This window comes from Uloborus diversus, chromosome 6 (assembly GCF_026930045.1).
Source record: "Uloborus diversus isolate 005 chromosome 6, Udiv.v.3.1, whole genome shotgun sequence".
NCBI classification, from domain to species: domain Eukaryota; kingdom Metazoa; phylum Arthropoda; class Arachnida; order Araneae; family Uloboridae; genus Uloborus; species Uloborus diversus.
In genome coordinates, this window is record NC_072736.1 from 41,488,766 (window position 1) to 41,503,089 (window position 14,324).

General features: G+C 33.4%; 1 protein-coding gene across 1 annotated transcript in view; it reads left to right on the plus strand.

The window, feature by feature from the left end:
* LOC129225183 (toxin-like protein 14) overlaps positions 1 to 14,324 on the plus strand; it is a 168,586-nt gene that overhangs the window by 138,211 nt on the left and 16,051 nt on the right. The gene's annotated exons all lie outside the window — the stretch shown is intronic.

The following is a 14,324-nucleotide window of genomic DNA, read 5'->3' on the forward strand; positions in this document are numbered from 1 at the left end:
CTTTGTTCGTACACTGTTAAAAATTTTCCGGAAAATTTACGGTAATTGTTACTGGCATCCATGTTGCCAGTAACTATTACCGTAAAAATCAAATGCTACTGTAAAATTTTACGGTATCCTCGGTAGGCCGCAGCAACCAATTGGCGCTGGGATCGCTTATTTCTCCGGTATAAATTACCGTAAAAATCAGCGATGCTTCGGCGATGCAATTTTACAGTAACAATTACCAGAAAATCTTCCTGAATTTTAAACAGTGTAGTTGAAAATTAAAAAGTCATTTGGTTCGCCTGTATATTTACAAATAATGCATGGTGAATTTTCTCGCCAATTGGCTTGTGCCCATGTTACGGTTCTTCGTCATGATAATTTCGTAATTTACTCGTCCTTCTTATGGTAATTTGTTCTTGAAAGTGGAATAGAAAAAGAACCACATCGAATTTTCGAAAAATCGCTTCGAGGTGCACACCCCCATGCTACAAACTAACTTTGTGCCAAATTTCATGAAAATCGGCCGAACGGCCTAGGCGCTGTGCGTGTCACAGAGATCCCGACAGACAGAGAGGGTTTCAGCTTTATTATTAGTAAAGATGTGAAATGCATATATGTAAAAATAAAAAAAATATCTTTCCCTGATTGAAATGAAATTAATTCTAATAGTTTTTGAACTACTATAAACGATATTATTTTGGTGCCTTCTAAACGCAGTACATTTTCTTCTTTTATCCTGCGTGGATATCACAATTTTGATTAACAGTGAGTGCCCCCAGCTGCAGTTCCGTAATCTCTTGTCGAGCGTGGGGGTTACGGCGGACTGTCAAGGATGCTTAGTTAAATGTTTAGTTTCGGTGCTTAACTGTACCCGAAGTCCCATTTGTCGGAATTCACCGATATCTAAAACTGATGGTTTAGTCCCCCAAACGGTAGGCGTGGGAGACTTTGGGATGTCATGTCATATAGTTTCGTAACTGGGAGTATCTTTAGTGTTGCTATATAAAAATTACAAATATAATTGAAGCTGCAAAATCTGTTTTTTTGGCTAGGTAAACCAAATGTGGAACTTGTACCATGCTGTTCTTTTCGTCGGATTTGTAAACGAATCTTCAAATTTAACGACAAGACGCCGATTATCTGGCGAGAAGTCAGTTTAATCTCCTTTACTTAACTTTCAAACAGCTAGTCAGTGTTTGTAAGTGTTGTGAATAAAACCATGTGAAAAACCACAGGCGTTTGTGCGCTTGTGTAAAGGTGGTTTCAAAACTTCCTAGAGACTTATGTGATTGTAGTAAACAGTTTGATATCAGAAGTGAAATGCCACAGAGACTTTGTTGTTAAAGAATTTGTTATTGAGTTGAGAATAGTGTCGAAATTTGAAAGAGGCGCCGATTTCCATTGTTGTCGTCGATTTCATCGTTAAGAGGTATGGTGGTTTTGGTTTTTGTTTCGGCTTTTTGTGAAAGTTATATTATGTTGTTGTTGTCTCGTGCCAGTCGGACTGGCAATTCAGGGTGCGCTGCTTCCCTTTTCCTACACAGTACCGCAATTTGGTGTGAAGTTCGACTTCCACAGCAGACACATGCCATAAGGATCCCTTTATTCGATAGGTAACCATTCATAGCCCAACAACACATTCACGCAAAGAAAGGACAAGAACAGGAGAGAGAAAGTACATCCATGCTCGAGCCAGGATTCGAGCCTGGGACCTCCCCATCGCAGTCAGATTTCTCTGACCTCTGGACAAGGCGGCCGGCAAGTTATATTATAATGGTGTTGAATGAGAAAAGACGAAATTTGAATGATGGTGCTTTAATTGTGCTTCTTTTGTGATTTGAGTGAACACCATTCAATGTGAAACACTCTGTATGTAATACAGGCATACTAAAAAAAAAAAATCCTTTTTTTTAACATTAAATTTTGCTTTTAGAACTTTAGTTTTCCATTTCGCTTTGAGCGTTCCTTATGCTTCTCTTTCAGAACTCCGACCTGTGATATTTAAATATTTAAATCGTAGGAGAAAGTTAAAAAATTTCCTCAGTCTTCAGAGAGCAAAGCTATCATTAATCATCCTTCTATACTTTTTAAAGCATTTTAAGTAACATTTTACGAACTGCGTACATTTATTTTTAATATGCTTTCGCTTATGAAATAAAAAAACTCGTTTCGGTTTTATTTTCGCTTTAAGATAAGTATTTTTCATAATGCATGAATATCATTAAAAATATCTAGGCACTAAATATTTTCTCTTTTTCAATAAACTTAATATTTTTTTCATAGAAGAACATTCAGTAAAAGTGGTGAAAAATTTACTTAGAAAAATGGGGGAAGATATTTCCATGCTATTTGATGAGTTTTAAGACTTTTTTTTAAAATCATTTAAGCTGGTCATTAAGCTTTTGTAATTTTAATACTCATTTTTTTTGTCTTTTTTTTATTGCCATACATGGGAGACTGTTAATACACTGCTAAATCAGTGGTCGAGAAAATTCTGTCAAAAAGAAGCCTTTGTCGACTTTTTTTTTTTACAAAATGTTTTGCTGATGGGCCGCATAATTATCAATTAATATTTAATTTTTTTCTATTTCAGACTACGCAGTTAATCTTCGAATACATTTATTACATCTAAGGGATAGTCCAATATAAATACACCAACAAACTTTAATAATTTTACTGACTTCCTTAACGGAAACGTTTTCGCAAGTGGATCCTTTGTCGATTTTTTTTTTTTTACTGACACTTTTGCTGATTAGTCACACTCTTCTGTTTTAGATTACGCATAATCTTTAAATACATTTATTACACATAAGGGGTAATTCAATAAAACTACAGGTGTCCCTCGTATAACACGGTTAGTTCGTTCATGTAGTATCGAAACCGTGTTATAGACTTTTTCAAAATAACATTTTTACTAATTTTTAATACTAATTATGCATGTGCATGAAAAAAATCAGGTTAAGATGTATCGTGTTACATCGAAACCGTGTTCTGTGTTATATCGAAACCGTGTTCCGTGTTATATCGAAACCGTGTTCCGTGTTATATCGAAACCGTGTTCCGTGTTATATCGAAACCGTGTCATACGAGACTTAGAAAGAATGTAAATCAAAGGATGTGTACCGTGTTATATCGAAACCAAGTTTCATAAAAACAAAGTAGAAACTTATTAGAGTTATCAACTATTAACAGAATGTATTAAACAAAAATAAAATTCCATGTTTTAAAATATAACATTCGAGTTATATCAAAACCATGAAGTATTGAGTTCAAATCTCGTAACGTGTAATATCGAAACCGTGTTAAAATAATCGCAAATTTGGTACCGTGTAATATCGAAACCGTTTTGAATAAGTACCGTATTATACGAGAGACGCCTGTATACAAATAAAGATTAATCCTTTTAAGAACTACCTTGAAAGCAACATGTTTTCAAGTGGATCCTAAATTTTCTTTCTTTGTTTTTTTTACAAAAACTTTTGCTGGTGGGTCATGTTGATGATTGTTGAAAGTATTATTTTGATCATCGAAAAATTTACCGGAAAATTGTATTATATAAATCATTAAACCGCAGAATAAAAAAACATAAATATATACATTTATTTACATTAATAAATCATCAAAATATGCAGCGCCTTTTTAAATGGTGATGAATATTAATGTATACCTATATGTAATACTGGCACATTTGAAATTCTGCCGCAAATAGTCTTGAAAAAACAATTTTTTTCTGTTTGGGTTCTTAATTTGTTGATGATTGTCGAAAGTAATATTTTGATCATCGAACAATTTATCAGAAGGATGGTTTATATAAAATCATTAAACTGCAGAAATAAAAAACATAAATATATACATTTATTTTCATTAATAAATCATCAAAACATGCATCGCCTTTTTAACTCACGATATACAGTGGCTCCCAAAAGTGTTCGTACACCTCCGACTTTCAATGAAATAGGACCCTATCCATTGGTTAGAGTTAATATTTCGGAATAGGTATTTAATTATAAGATTTATGATCGATTTTCAACAAAACTACGTGATTTTTTTTTAATATTAAAACTTAATTTTTTAAAAATCTAAAACCAAAAAGTGGCGGAAATTTTATCTCACAAAAGTCTTCGTACACGTTAAAAAATGTCTATATATTATTGAATAATCTAACTTTTTATTAAGTTATTATTTAGTAGAATATCACGCAATATCAACAGCACCTTTTAAACGTCTGGGAATAAATTTCATTCTTTTTTCTTTCTCTTTTTTGCGTAATTTCTGAGTATGTGTTCAACTACACTTCGAGTGTTACTGTTTCAAGCTCTATTTTCGTTTCAAAGCCGTATTTTCGTAATCTAGCCTCCAGATATCTCTAAATATGTTACATTAAGTTCAAATCTGGAGATTGAAGGGATATTTTCTAAATTTTAGGACAATTTTTGAAGCACTAGAAGCAAACGTTGAAAGCCGTGTGCTCTTTATCGTTATCTTGATAAAAAAAGCAAAGTTGTTACCGATAACCTAATTTTCGGCTAAGTGTTTAAAATTGGTTTTTAAAATATTTAAATGAATAGTCTGATTCATTATTTTATCAAAAAATTCCAAACTACCAAGTCCTGATGCTGATATGCCCCCTCACTCAAGAGCACCTTCACCGTCCTGATTAACTGGTCCAACACAAGTTCTTAAGACTAAGTTCCTATAATGTTTTCTTCTATTTACAATTATACAACAATTTAACCAAAAATTTTGAATTCATTTTTATCTGTAAGTAAGACGTAATTCCAAAACTTTCTGCCTCATTTGTATATTTTTATAGTTTTGCAATTCGATGCACACTGTGAAACTAGATTATTCATAAATCTAAGCGATAGTTAAGAAAATTTTGAAGCTTAGAATGAATTATGTTATCCCTCAACGTATAATGAGCAGTCTTTCCATTCATACACAAACCTACGATATACATTCAGACGTCCCGGCTGAATTCAAATGTTCTCTGACGAACTGATATTCACTTAGTAAATCCATACATATGCATTAAGAATAACTGAAAGCCCATAAGAATTCGACGTGCATTGATCTGGGAAAGGTCGAAAAATAACCTCGAAATATAAACTTAACTATACAGTGATAGATTTCCTAAACATTATTAATATTTATGGACAGGGCAAGGTTTGGTATTTATTAGAGGCTTTAGTTTTGGTTGCTTATTATTCCCATAGTGAATATTATCTTTGATAAAACAGTCTTTAAATTTATTTTCTAAATTGAATGCTTTCAAACTTTCAATGAGGATTTGAAAGTGCAGGGAATGTGAGCAATAAATGGGGCAAGGGATAGAGAAGGAGTATTTAGAAATTAAATTTAAGTCATTAAGTGTACCCCATCCCCCTCTCCCATAAAAAATTTTCAATACCTTTAATCACCAAGACTGTTTAAACACTTCACCTTTCGTAACGCAACTAGACTATTCCGCATTTCTTATTTTCTTCTATATCCAATATATAGAAGAAAGTATTGGATTCGTGCAAATTTTTGAATTTCGAATTTTGACGGATTCGAACATTTTGAGGTGTGCTGAGTCCATTTTGACCATATTTTAAAAAATGTCTGTTGTGTGTGTGCAGTGGCAGATCCAGACGATACTGTTGGGGGGGAGGGGGGCGGCGAATGATTAATGCATCATAGGGGGGGGGAGGTACTAATGAAAATAAAATTTGAAAAAAGTTTAAGAACTGAAACATGACGTTTTTTCTTTTCTTTTTCAAATAATGTATATGACTCGAAGAGTGAAGATTTTCCCACAATCGTGTTTTCATATTAGAGTTTTGAAAACGTAATTTTAGATATATTTAGTTATGCTAAAAACAAGGTGGTTCGGGTGCTTTCCCCCGGAAGAAATTTCGAAGTTGAAGTCTTAAAAACGCAGTTGTATAGGCCACCTACCACCTTTGATGAGGTAGCAGAAGACATGGGGTTCATAACTTTTCCCCAGAAATGTTTCGGTATAGAAGTTCCAAAAACACAATTTTAGATGATCTTTGAATGACGTTGAAAGATAAAGAAAGAAGGACATGGGGGTTTCTCTCCCGAAATTTTTCGAAATTGAAATCATGAAAACGCAGTTATAAGCCATCTTTTATGACGTTGGGGGACGATACATAGTTCGAAACTTTCCATCGGAAATTATTCGAAATAGGAGTCTTAAAAATGCGTTGGTTGACCATCTTTGGTGGCGTTAAGGGAAGGGATGAGGTCAGGAGTTATCCTTCAACATATCGATATTGAAGCTTCATAAAACACAATATTAGAGGATTTTCATTGCTGTTAGGGAAAGGGCTCGGGCTCGGAGGCTCTTCCCCGGATTTGTTTGAAATTGAAGTCCTAAAAACGTAATTGAAGGCCTTCTTTAAAGACATTAAGGCATGAGGTTCAAAACTCTCTCGGAAACAGTGGCGCAGCTACGGGAGGAGTTTGGGGTTAAAACCCCTCCCAGAACTACAAAACAGTCCATTCTCCCCCCCCCCCCCCCACCCAAAACGAAAATCACGGAGAGGAAAACAGTATTTAAACTTTTCTAAGCAAGGCAAGGTTGAACAAAATATTTTACTGCTTATTGATCGGCAAATAGTCACAAATCACTTTCCAATTCTTAAATATACGAGTAATTTTTTGTTAGGAGCACTCCTACTTTTTAAGAGGGCTTAAATGGTCTTAACACAGCACAAAAGGGATCATGCTCATCAGCACTTCCGGCGCTGCAGAAATCTTATTTAGAGAAACCTTTTTCGTTGAGAGAGGAAGCCATACTTTATTTTCTGAGGCTCCCTCCGAATTCTCACTAAAGATTGGAACAGTTATTAGCCAGCATTTGACATTCATAAAGACATTGACCTATAAAGAAATGATTATTGAATGACCTCACTAAAAATGAATATGAGATTAAAATAAAGGTAATTTAAAACTGTATTGTGCATGTTCACGCATCCCCCCTTTTCTTCGTTTCATAGTAATTGGAATATCAATATGCGAGTTAGTTATCTTAGAACAAATAAAATAAATGAATAAATATTTAGCCTCAGAAACTACTTGATTTAATGTATTGAAAAATATTTTTGCATTATTAAATGAAGGAGGAAGAAAACAAAAAATATTTTTCGATTTAGAAAAGCCTTCCCAGAAAAGTTTTTTTTTTTGGATGCGCCACTTCCCAGAAATATGTTCATATTCAATTTCCAAAAACATACAGTGACTCCCAGAAGTGTGCAAACACCTTGAAATTTTGTAGTAAAACCAAAATAACGCAAAACTGAATTTGAATATGAAGTCCAATTTTTTTTCACACCATTCCTCTGCCATTCCAAATAAAACCCAGTAGTTTTTTTCAAAATATTGCCAGATTTTATTTTTGAAAGTTGTCAAAAAACGAAAAGAAAGAGAACAAATGCGCCACAAAAGTCATCGTACACTTAAATATTTTCGAATAAATTCATGATTAAAATTATCATATGTGTTTTTTTTATTATTTTTGCATTGTAATGACACTGTAAAGTCATTTGCCGTTAATTTTTTGTCTATTTATTCCTTAATATACTACTTATTTTAAAATGGCAGGTATGTGTAGAAAAAAAAACACGATTCGAAATTTGATTTTTTTCCCCTCACAGTAGCCATAAATTGGTTTGAAATATCTCTAAATTAGGTAATTTATACCATTCTATAGTGAAGTGCTTGATAAATTGCTTTAAAGACAAGAATCGGACCGAAAACAAGGTAAGAAAGGTCAACTGGCAAAATTAACAGTGCGTGATCGAAAGTTTAAAGTTAAAAAAAATATGAAACACACACATTTGAGTGCTGAAAAAGTTTCTGCAGAATTAAATGAAGCATTTTACGTTTAATTTTCACCTAAAATTGTTCGCCAAGTTCTCTGATTAGCTGGATTAAATGGGATCTCTTCCTGCAGACAATTTCTTGTTCGTGCGAAAAACAGTAAGATTACGCTTTCCGTCGCAAAATCAATGATAAATGAGCTAAAAGCGTTTTTGAACAACGTCTTACTTATAGATGAAAATAAATTCAACATTTTGGGTTAAATTGTTGTATAATTGTAAATAGAAGAAAAAATGAGGAATTTAATCTTAAGAACTTAGTTGAAGCAGTTAAACAGGACGGTGAAGGTGTTCTAGTGTGAGGGTGCATTACAGCATCAGGACTTGGAAATTTGGAATTTTTTGATGAAATAATGAATTATGCTGTTCATTTAAATATTTTAAAAAACAATTTTAAACTATTAGCCCAAAATTTGGTAATCGAAAACAACTTTGTTTTTTTATCGAGATAACGATAAGAAGCACACGTTTGCGTTTGGTGCCTCAAAAATTGTCCTTAAGCTTAGAAATATCTCCTCAAACGCCAGATTTAAATTTGATGGAACATATTTGAAGATATCTGGTAGCTAGATTACAAAAATACGCCATTGAAACGAAAAGCGAACTAGAAACAATAAGACTCCAAGTGCGGTCGAACACTTACTCAGAAATTGCACAAAAAAAGAAAGAAGAAACTGAAATCTATTCCCAGACGTTTAAATGGTGTTGTTGATACTGCATGATATTCTACTAAATAATAATTTTGTAAAAAGTTAGATTATTTAGTAATTTTTTGACATTTTTTCAAAGTGTACAAAGACTTTTGTGAGATAAAATTTCCGGCAATTGTTGGTTTTTGATTTTTTAAAAATTATGTTTTAATATTTTATTAAAAATTTTCATGTAGTTTTGTTAAAAATAGATCATAGATCTTATAATATAATACCTATTCCGAAATATTAATTCTAACCAATGGATAATGGCCTATTTCATTGAAAGTCGTAGGTGTACGAACACTTTTGGGAGCCACTGCAGTTTAAAAATGTTTAGTGATCTTAGGAAGAGGTGAGGTTTTGTTGTCTTAATGTGGAAGTTTTTTTGGAAATGGAATCTTAAAAATGTATGGGATTCAAAGAAATCTTCCTCGGCGATTTTTTCAAAATTGAAGCTCTAAAAATTCAAAATTTTTGACGATCTTCGATGGCATTGGCAAGAAGGGGTTCAGGGACTCTCTCCTGGATATTGTTTGGAATTAAAGTCATAAAAATACCGTTGTAGGATAAATCGTAATAAACTGTCGTCTGCGTATTTCGCGTGATTTAAATTGTTGGGAAATGATTAGAAATATTATTTCACCAAGACTAATAATTCGGAACTCCAGCGCTCGAATACGCTACCTTGCGGTGATTTATAAAACTGCGTCTACACCTAAAACATTGCCACGTTGCGCATCACGTGTGTCTGTTGACGTAAACACAGGCAGTTTGTTCTGAGTATTTATTAACGCAATCGATGTGTCTTAGTTTGCTTTCAGCTACAGAAATTAATTCGTCCCTTAGTAGTATTCTCGAGCTCCTCAAAATAATGTTAGTTTTTCTTATTTCTTTCAAAAAAGTATTAAATGGTGGAAGCGTAAACAAGAAAACTCTGGATTAACAAAATTGGATAACGTTATACCAGGTAAAATTTTTTATTGTTTTGTATGAATTTGTAAGAATATGAGTTTTTTTTAATCTTAAATTAATTTAACTAATCATATTTTACAGCAGCATTTAGTTGGAATGGACAGTATGCAAAATATTTTCTTGAATTTATTATCGTAGAACAAAATGAAAAATGTTTAACCGAGAAAGAATTTTCCTTACTCCTTTTATTCTCAGCTGAAAGGTTTCGCCAAATTTGTTTAGGATTATAGTAGTTTTAGTATTGTGCAAGCAAAGTAGCCTTGGCGAGTTTTCGCGTTTTTAGTTAAACCATTTTTAATTTTTATCATGAGTGGAATAAAATGATAGTAAGATTACAGAATTCGATAAGTAAAAAGAAATAATGGTCAATCAACTGAAAAGAAAACTACCACCATATATAAACTGTGAGTACACATTTTATTTATTTTGTTCTGAGTGAATTTGAATAAATATCAGTTTTTCAATTCGATGAAAAAAAAAACGAACTTAACAACATTGACTATGGACACTTTTTCTTAACCTAATTCCACATAAATGATTTAAATAACCTTTGTTACTACAGTATCCTACTGAAATAGAAAGTATGCAAATAACTTTTCTTGAAAATATTTATCGCAGAACAGATTGAAAAATCCAGAAAGAACGTTAAGAATTTGAACAATAAAAAATAAAAGTTCGCCAAAAATCTGTTTATAAGATTATGGTTTTAAAATTGCGTGAAAGAATAATGTATCTTGACAAGATTTCGCATATCAGGTTCCATGACGAATGAATTAAATGCATGATTTCTTTAGATATCCAATCATATAGTCATAGAAATAAATTATCTAGTGTTAAACGTTACTCTTGATAGTCTGCCACGTATGTGCACTATGTGACAAAAATGTCAAAAAATGCTGGAAATGTCACGAAACTGAACTTAATATGTACTAATGTATAGAAAAAACGGTACAAAATAAAAATGCCGTTCGAAGCGAACCAAAAATTTATGAATTCCGAATTCAACATCGTGAAAATGGCTGCTTCAGAACAACTTACTGTGTGTTCTGCATTAATTGTTTACTTTCGTAATACTTTTTGGTTTCTAATCTCTTTCTATATGGGTCAGAATATCCACAAGACTTTGAAAAATCTTTTCAAACGAATAAAGCGAAAAAATCATACATACGAACAAAATCACAACACTTTTAGCATTTTCTTCGCTACCACATGCGTTTGTTTTAGTTTTCAATTCCGCCATTAGACAGTGACTGCAGTGCCCCCTATAGTTCGTTGGAGTTGCGAATAAGAGTAGACCGAGCTTTCTCAGACTTGCTGATGAAAAAAATTGGTTCATGGATACATCATGTGACTAGTGGAAAGGCTTGGCGAAAACTTTGGCAGCATGGTTGCTAGATGGCAACATTATCTATAGTTTGGCACTCGACATGTATTTTAAGACGTAATGTGTTTTCATTATAATTTTTTTTCCAGGTGCAGAGATTGAACTGTTTTTCTTTTAGTGATGCATTATTTTGACATTCGTAGTTAGTTTTTGATCACAGTTTTCAGTAACTTTTATTTCATTTGGAAATCCTACGTCAGCGTTGGCGTGAACGGAATGGCGTAAACGTTTTGCGTTAACGCAAAAATGTACTAATTGGTATCTTAAATTGAAATTGTATGTAAAAATCTTACCGTTTGCCGATTCTTTTTGGACGTTTGCATATTTAATTGATTAGAGAGTTATTGAAATTGACTAAAGAAAATGCACAGTACTATCTAAACGAAAAACTCACTATATTAACAAAATATTTACAACTTAGAATAACAAATTTACAAATAGGATTTCATAAAAGCTAATTCTTCCGAATTCCATCAATTCTATTTATTTTATTTCTCGCTCGAGTTGATCGTCTGCTTCGATCAACGCCCGCTGTTGCTAGGATATCCACTCACATGGTTTGGTTTATGAGCAGCAAAAGGGTTGCCATAGCTCGGTCTACTCTTATTATTAGTCTATGTATTTCACTGATTTAAAATGTTTAACTGTTGCCATCTTATGTTTGGAAACAAATAAAATATTTGTAATTAATTCAAGCAAGGCTTTTAAAATAACTTTCAATTTTCGCTCTTTGCTTTGCTTTTGCGATGATTAGGAAATTCAGATCGTCAAGCTTTTATGTGCGTAATTTTAGTTCTGCTGGAAATATTTATTACTTTCTCGTCATACATGAGGAGGGATCAGAATTCCTATGCAAGAAAGTTTCGTGATAGCCACAACATACTAGTTTTTCTTTTTTGAGCAATCACGATTGCTTATTGCTTTCATTTGACAATTTTGGCGAGCTATCATTTTATTTTCCCACCAGCACCCTCTGCAGCATCACTGTCGACCGGCTCCTCACGATGCTGCTCCTCTAGCGAAAACCGTCTCCAGGTTGCATCCTTATCCTACACACACGCACATACATACACAACTACACACAAACACACACATACACCTACACACACACGCAAACACATACACGCACCTACATACACCTACACACGCAAACACATACACACACGCATACATACAGACACCTACACATACACACACAAACACATACACACAACTACCCACACATTCATGCCTGCACACAGACACAAATGCATATGCCCACATACACATACCCCGCTGCCACGCACACAAACACTCGTAGACACAACTAGCAGCACTCATGCCTGCACACAGACACAAACACACATGCATACACACACACATACACATACCCCTACCCACAAACACATATACCCCACACACACATCTACATACACACACTCGTGATTGGGAAAAACATAATTTGGATTCAAGATGACACAATTCAATTTTTTTTTTTTTTTTTTTTTAACGTAACTGGAGTTTTAACGCAGCGAAATTTATAGCTCCGAATCCGTCATGGATACAGGTCTACAAATACGGAAATTATTTCTTCCACTTATGCTTTGTAGTTTCAGATAGAAAGAGAATTATGGAAGTAAAAGTTAACAAGCTCCTGAAAAGTCAAATCAGTTACATTTTTTAGATTATGGATTTGGGGTCTTAGATATTCCTAAATTTACTTAAGTATTGCAATATTTTATTGAAACTTAATAAAACTTCAGAATTATTTTATTATGCTAGCTTTGAAGAAGCAATTCTTTTGAAACGGCTGGATTGGACAGATTGTCTTTTCTGAGAACAACTTCACAGAGTTTTTTACTCCCCACCCCCATACCGATAAAAGAAATATAGCAAAATAAAAATATTTGTTTGTACATTTGTTTTTTAAAGGATGTCGCAAACATTTTGTTTGTCATAGAATTATCGATTTACTGATTTCATAAACTATTTGTTTCCCAATTTTTGCCCATTATTTTTGTTGACGTTCTGCCTTCCATAGATCAATTACGTTTCGTTTTTTTTCTACAATGAAATCTGACGATTTCACCATTGCTGAAATAATGTTTAAGAAATAGCTTTATCTTTTTTTTCAATACGATTTGCAAGATAAATGTATTTCTTTTGATTCTTGCTCAATAAGCTGAAAAATAAGATATTGACTTGTTTTCGAATACGTCAATATCTTATTTTATGATTTTGTAACTAAACGGACCGTATTCATGCTTTGGCAACGGTACTTCAGCTGTCGGTCTGCGGGTATTTTGACCAACTATGCAGTGTTAGTAGTGCTAAAAATATTTGTTTTATTTGAGTATTAATTTGAGTTTTCATCATGTTTCTGATAAGGATGCAAAGAGGTTTAAAACCATGAAAATACGATTAAAAAGAGAGTATATTGTGTATTAAATGAATCGTTCATCATTCTTTTACAACGCCTTTCTTAGTTAAAAACTTCCAAAAGCTCTCTTTTTTTTAATAAAAAGAAGAGTTTACAAGTCACATAAAAGCAAGTATTATTATACAGTGTAGTATCGGATTTTCGTCTGCTACAGTTCCTACACGGCGCAGCAGTGACGTTTTAAACCCGCAGTTATACCATAGACGTGAAGTTGTTACATAAAGAGGAGTTTTTGAGACTAAGACCTTTACTAGTTTTTGAGGACATCAATTGTTTCCTAAATATGGGATTATTAATATTAAATTAGGTCGAAATAGTGAAAATCAGAAAAGTTTTGAACCTCCAAAACGTTTCATTACAAAATAGCGCTGTTTTCAATTATCTCAATGCCAATCAAATAACGTCACTGTGAAGTGTCAAGCATGTAAGTATTTAGGAAATGGAGGCAATAACTAAAGCTTTTTTTTTGGGAGGGGGGGGGCAAGGAGAGGGGGTTTATATCCGGCGCACACATGGAATCATGCCGCTTCGAATTGACCATCATAACTCCTCGCAACAACCGTCGCAGCATAGACACACTGCAAATGAAGACGATTGGAGGGAGGAATTATCACATCAGTTCGAAGCAACATGCTACCATTTTTTTTAAATATAGCCTCTAAAATCGTTAACAAAGTATAATCTATTACGAGTGTGCTTGGGATTGAATTATCGCATTCATGTTTGTCGTGTCACTGGAAGGGGCACTCATAAAAAAAATCTAAGAAATTTAAAAAGCTATAGTTTCACTGCAAATTTCAGATAGTTATATTAAGTTCTTACAAGCTTCGCATGCGTTGTTTATTTTGCCCCATAAGGTTCATTTGTGTAGATTTTTGTCCCATACAATATGAAACACTCTGTACTTTACTACATATGGCTAAGGTACACTGCCTGACAACTGCTAAGGAACAAGTGATTTATGCAAATTTTTGCCTCAACCA